The 6,302-nt window shown below is 44.0% G+C and overlaps 1 protein-coding gene across 1 annotated transcript in view; it reads left to right on the forward strand.

Annotated features, from left to right (window-relative positions):
- The window catches only part of alas2 (aminolevulinate, delta-, synthase 2), a 50,172-nt gene extending 48,710 nt beyond the window's left edge, over window positions 1-1,462 (forward strand). Inside the window, exon 10 of the mRNA XM_048619952.1 lies at window positions 1-1,462. This exon is cut by the window's left edge and continues 423 nt beyond it. The gene's annotated coding sequence lies outside the window, so the exon portion shown is untranslated.
- Window positions 1,463-6,302: the final 4,840 nt, after the last annotated feature.

The following is a 6,302-nucleotide window of genomic DNA, read 5'->3' on the forward strand; positions in this document are numbered from 1 at the left end:
TGTAACACACTGATATACCCCACACCCCTCACTGTAACACACTGATACACTCCACATCCCTCACGTAACACACTGATATAGCCCACACCCCTCACTGTAATACACTGATATGACCCGCAGCCCTTACTGTAATACACTGATTTATCCCTCACCCCTCACTGTAATACACTGATATGTTCCACACCTCTCATTGTAACACACTGATATGTCTCACACCCCTCATTGTAACACCCTGATATACTCAATACCCTTCATGGTAACAATCTAATATATTCCACACCGTTCGTTCTACACCTCTGACATCACAGCATTGTTATGGTTCAGGAGGAGGCCATTCCCATCATGCCTGCAGCATATCTTTGAATGAGTATTATTACCTAGTCCCAATATCCTGCTTTTGTTCCATACTGTTGCACACTAGTTCTATCCAAATAACCATCCAATGCCTTCTTGAATGCCTCAATTGAACCTGCCTTCACCACATTTCCAGATCCTGACTGATATAGCCTATTACCTTCACTGTAACATTGATACACGTCACATTCCTCACTGTAACTCTGATTTATCCCATACCTTCACTATTAAACAGACATACCCTACACCCCTCACTTTAACACTCTGATATAACCTACAATCCACAATGGAATGATCTGTTATCGGCTTTACTGAAATTCCAAATCTCTCTCACTGATCTACTCCAGATCCTTCACTACAATACCAAGTTTATAAAGAAGAATATTTTATGCAAACGTATCATGAATTCTTTATGCTGCTCTTTTCTGACCCTGCCAATATGATCATCTCTCAGCCAGGATTTCTCTAAAGTCCTCTAAATCCAACCAACTCTAGTACTCAGTTTACCAGGTAAACCAGGTCTTTCCAATAACATTATATAAAAGAGAAGAAGAATGTATTATTTTAAATGGCTTCGGAATTTGATTCTCACAAATGTACAATACTGCAGATGTTGAAATTCTGAAACAAAACAGAAAATGTTGCAATTATCAAAAGGTCTGGCAGTCTCTGCATAAAGAAAAGTAATCTTTGAAGCCAATGAGCTATCAGAACTTAAAAGTGCAGTGTTTTGCAACACTACCATAGAGACTGCTTGATCTGCTCAGTCATTCAAGCATTTTCTGCTTCATCATGTCTGGTTTGCTGACTCTGATTGAATAATGCCCTTCATCAATTCATCCCACTTCACCTGAGGACTACGCTTGGCTCAGCTCTCCATGCTAAAACAACATAAAGCAACAAACAGGTCAAGTGTCTTTGTATCATTATAAAGAACTCAGGCAATCCATACAAAAGTAATCTGGATTTATTTTCTCAATCAACAACTGGAAATATTTTACATGTTTAAAGCAAATAGTTAAAATGACTCCATGATCCTCAGCACTATATAGTAACATAGTGTAATTACACACCAGCCTGAAAATAAAATTAAAAATTCATCCTCTTAGCATTGAAGCTGTTCTTCTCTTGCATGTCACCATAAACAAGATTAACAATGTCAGAGATGAGGGGTCTACAGAGGGTAAAATACTGATCCTTCACTGAATTAACTCCACAGAGGCTGGTATTCCATCACCAAGTTACATTTTATTTACACATGAAAAGCCCTTGACAGAAGTCCAGCTCTCAGAATGTCAGGATGTCTGACACTCCTCTTTATCTGTCAGTCAGGGCTCCCTAATTGGACCAGATTGACAGCCCCAATCAGGGAACTGATATTCTATGAGGTCCACCTGGCTGATCTTGTTACAATCACTACATTCACCACTGGGGGGAGAGGTAGTGCAGATGGACAGGATCTGCAGATCTATTCGGAGATATAGGAATTGTTTGCTAAATTGGGCAATGCACTGGCTTGAGAGATGAGTGTCACACTGTGTGACAAAACGCACATCAGGGACAGTGAGAGAGTCCATATCTAACCTGCACTATACCTGTCCTGAGAGTGTTTGAAGGGGACAATGCAGAGGGAGCATTAGCCTGTATCTAATCCCAAGCTGTACCTGTCCAAGTGAGTGTTTGATGAGGACAATGTGGAGGGAGTTTTACTTTGTATTCACTCCTGTGCTGTACCTGCCCTGGACATATTTGACAGAGGCCAGTGTACAGGCACATTGTAGCCTCTCTGAATGACTTGCCCATAGCATAAAGAATCATTTTGTTGTGACCTTACACAACCCAAGGGCTGACTTAACCAAAATACAAATGAGAATGCTGAGGCAGCTAGAACTCACACTGATCTGGTCAGTGAGCATGCACAATGAAACTCATCTATCAGGTTAAAAAGGAATGCATGCAAATTCCCTGTGGTACCATGATAGCTCTAAATGCCCAAGAATGAAGGCTCACCGTGTCTTTAATCCAAATTCCAGGGTTCTTCATTGCCAAAGATATTTTTAACAGAAAACTCTTGAAATCCACAAAATGGAACTTTTAAAATAACCTGGAACTCAAGTTCACACAAGCAATTCCCATACTGCAATGACTGGAATAAGAACATAAGAAATAGGAACAGTAGTACGCCATCTGGCCCCTTGAGCCTGTTCTGCCATTCAATAAGATCATGGCTGACCTTTTTCATGGACTCAGCTCCACTTACCCACCTGCTCACCATAGCCCTTAATTCCTTTACTGTTCAAAAATCTATCTATTTTTGCCTTAAAAACATTCAGTGAGGTAGCCTCACCTCTTTCATTGGGCAGGGAATTCCATACATTCACAACTCTTTGGGAGAAGAAATTCCTCCTCAGCTCAGTCCTAAATCTGCCCCCCCTTATTTTGAGGCTGTGCCCCTAGTCATGTTTCACTCAACAGTGGAAACAACCTCCCTGCTTCTATCTTATCTACTCCCTTCATAATTTCATAAGTTTCTACAAGATCCCACCACCACCCCTACCACTGATTCTTCTAAATTCCAATGAGTATATTCCCAGTCTACTCAATCTCTCCTCATAAAGCCAACCCTCTCAACACCAGAATCAACCTAGTGAACCTCTTCTGCACCCTCTCCAGTGCCAGTACATCCTTTCTCAAGTAAGAAGACCAAAACTGTACACAGTACTTCAGGTGTGGCTATACCATGACCGTATACAGCTGTGGCATAACCTCCCTGTTTTTAAAATCCATCCCTCTACCAGACCTGGGGCTGAGGAGGGGAAAAGGGGAGGATGGGATGTACGATATTGACCTCTGAATTTTCTGGGGTTGGCGGAAGGACGTACTTCTCACATACTCTGGTGTCCAATAAGTTTGTGTTCTGCTGCAGTAATTCTGGGATTCTGCCTTGGTGCTCATGAGGATGCTCTGCTGACTTGCCAACCCAGCTGTGAGTTCCATAACTGAAGAAAGATGGGAAATGAGAAGGAGAGGCAATGATCAACAGAGAGCAAACAACACTCATGTATCACAACAACAGCAGCAAGTATACCGTGTGGGTCACAGAGAAATAATCAGCATGAAAACCATGCACATTCCAGACCACAGTGAGGCAGGAAGAAGACAATTGTGAGCAAAAAAAGCCACTGATCCTTCGAGGGAAAGCAGAGAGAAAAGGAACGAAAGTCAGAAGTAAGGGAGAGACAAACATTTGCAATACAGCTACAGTATGTGCAGAAAACAAAACATGTAAATCTCTTACTTTCCCCATCCTCTCAAAGGCCTCTTATCTCCATCTCTCCTGTTTCCTTCCTCCTTCAATGATTCCTGGCTGTCTCTCATTCATGGCTCACCAAATCCCTGCTCCTACTCACTTCTGCTTCACTGATGTCAACTCTTTATTCCTATCTCATGACCCACACTATCTCTGTCTCTCCTCCCTCACTGATTCTCCATTATTTCTGTCTCTTCCCTGATTCCCCACTCTCTCTCCTCCTTCAATGATTCCCAGCCTCTCTCTCTCCTTCGTCACTGACTCCTCTCTCACTTTCTCTCGTCCCTCACTTATTCCCCACTATCTCTCTAGCTCTTAACTGATTCCCCACCCTCTCTCTCCACCTTTATTGATTCCTTTCTTTCTCTCCTTCCTCACTGATTCCTCTCTTTCTCTGACTCCTTCCTGACTGATTCCCCATTCTCTCTCTCCCTCACTGATTTCCGAATAACTCCCACCCTTCCTCTTCACTGATTCCCCATTCTCTCTCTCTCTCCTTCCTGATTACCATTTGTTGCCTGCTGTCTCTCCCCTTTCCCTGATTCCTCTCTGTCTTTGCCCCCTCACTGATCCCTCATTCTCTCTCTCTCCTTCCTCATTGATTCTCCCCTCTTTCTCTTTCCTCACTGATTCTTCGCCCACCTTCTCTCCTTCCCCACTATCTCTCCAGCTCATCCCTGATTCCCATCCTCTCTCTCCACCCTTAAAGATTCCTCTCTTTCTCTCTCCTCCCTCACTGATACCCATTCTCCCACTCCTCCCCTTTCTTTCTCTCTCTCTTCCCTCACTGATTCCTCTCTCTGTGGCTCCTAAATCACTGATTCCCAACATTCACTCACTCACCTGCTTCCTTCTACACCTTCAGTCATGCTCAACTCTTTCTCCTTTCGGTACTGATTACTTTCTCTCCTCCCTCATTGATTTCTCTTTCTCATCCTTCATTGATACCCACTCTTCCTCTCATCCATCACTCCCCCATTCTTTATTCGACCTACTGATTCCCCTCACTCTCTGTTTTTCCCTCACCGATTCCCTACTCCCTCCATCTCTACTCCCTTACTGATTCCTTATCCTACTTTCCTCTCTCCTTCCTCCCTGACTTTCCACTCTTGTTCTTTTCTGTCACTAATTTACCTATTATCCTTCTCCTTCCTCACTGATTCCTCTTTCTCTCTCTTTGTCCTTACTCACTGATTCCCAATTCTCTCTCCCTCCCCACTGATTACCCACTCTCACTCTGTTCCCTTAACTGATTCCCACTTTTTCTTCTCCTTCATTGATTCGTCCCCCTCTCTCCTCCTTTCCTGATTCTTCACTCTCCCTTTCTCATCCCTCACTAATGTCCAACTTTCTCTAGCTCCTCACTTGTACACCATTCTCTCTCTCAATCTCTCATTGATATCCCTCCCCCCATCCCCAGTTGATTCCTTAACCTCACTCTGTCTCCGTCCTCCCACTCTGTCTCTCTCTCCTTCCTCACTAATGAGACCATAAGAAATAGGAACAGGAGTAGGCCATTCAAGCCCTTCTGCTCCACCATTCAACAGGATGACAGCTGCTCCAACATTTCCCATGTCCACTCCCTGTAATTTTCTCCGTAATCCATGATTCCCCTACTGATTAAGAATCTATCTATCACAGCTTTAAACATACACAAGGACTCTGGCCCCATAGCTGTCTGTGGAAAGGAGCTTCAAAGACTCTCAATCACTGAGTAAAGAAATTCTTCCTCATCTCAGTCTTAAATTGGCGCCCATTTACTCTCAGACTATGCCCTCTACTCCTAGACTCTCCCATGAGGGGAAACATTCTCTCAACATTTACCCTGTCAAGCCCTGTAAGAAAATGGAAAATCAGCGAAGAAGGTGAGTCAGTGAGTGAGTGTGGGAATTCAATGAGGGAGGAGAGAGAGTGGGGAATCAGTGTGGGAGGACGGAGAATGAGGAATCAGTGAGGGTGAAGAGAGAAAGTTGGTTATCAGTATGAGAGGAGAGAGGGAGTGGGAGGAGCTAATCTGTGAGGAAGGAGAGACAGAGAATGGGGTATCAGCGAGGAAGGGGAGAGAGAATGGGGTAACAGTGGGCAGGGCAAAGATAATGGGAAATCAGTATCAGAAAAGAGCAAGACTGGGAATTGGTGAGAAAGGAGAGAATAGGGAATCAGGGAACGAAGAGAGATAGAAGGAATAGGGAATCAGTAAGGGAGAATAGGAAAATGAGGGGAATCAGTAGGGAGGAGAAAGAGAATGGGGATTCAGTGATGGATAAGAGGAAGAGTGGGTATCAAGAAGGAAGACAGAGAGGAAGTAGAGAGAGGAAGTAAATGAAGGAGGAGAGAGGGGGCAATCAGTACCTAGAGGAGAGAGAGTTGGGCATGAATTAGGGAGGACAGAGAGAAAATGGAGAATCAGGGAAGAAGGTGAACGTGGGGAATCAGTAATGGCGGAGCGAATATAAAAGACAGAGAGAGAGAGAGAGAAAGAGAGAGAGACAGAGAGTGTGCGAGAGAGAAAGGGGCATCAGTGATGGAGGAGAGGGAGAATAGATGTCAGTGAGGGAGGAGAGAGAAAGAGAAGTAGTGGGGATATTTAAGGGTGGAGAGGGAGGCTGGGGAATCAGGGAGGAGCTGGGGAGATAGT

Source organism: Rhincodon typus, chromosome 44, assembly GCF_021869965.1.
Source record: "Rhincodon typus isolate 14 chromosome 44, sRhiTyp1.1, whole genome shotgun sequence".
Classification (NCBI taxonomy): Eukaryota; Metazoa; Chordata; class Chondrichthyes; order Orectolobiformes; family Rhincodontidae; genus Rhincodon; species Rhincodon typus.